Below are 202 nucleotides of genomic sequence, written 5' to 3' on the forward strand. Positions count from 1 at the left end.
CCCGCCCCGCCCCGCCCCGCCGCCGGCCGGCGCCCCGCGCTCCGGCTTGTGTTTCTTCGGGGATAATAAACGGGTTTTTTTCTATTTTTTCTGTCACCAAGTTGCCCCTTTCCTACATGTAAGAGGCCGTGGAAGTGCCTATTTTCGCCCGTCGGTGTCCTGTCGCGAAAAGAGTGGGGTTTGGGTAGGGAGGGGACCATAA

This window comes from Haliaeetus leucocephalus, unplaced genomic scaffold, assembly GCF_000737465.1.
Source record: "Haliaeetus leucocephalus isolate CR32 unplaced genomic scaffold, Haliaeetus_leucocephalus-4.0 Scaffold196, whole genome shotgun sequence".
Classification (NCBI taxonomy): Eukaryota; Metazoa; Chordata; class Aves; order Accipitriformes; family Accipitridae; genus Haliaeetus; species Haliaeetus leucocephalus.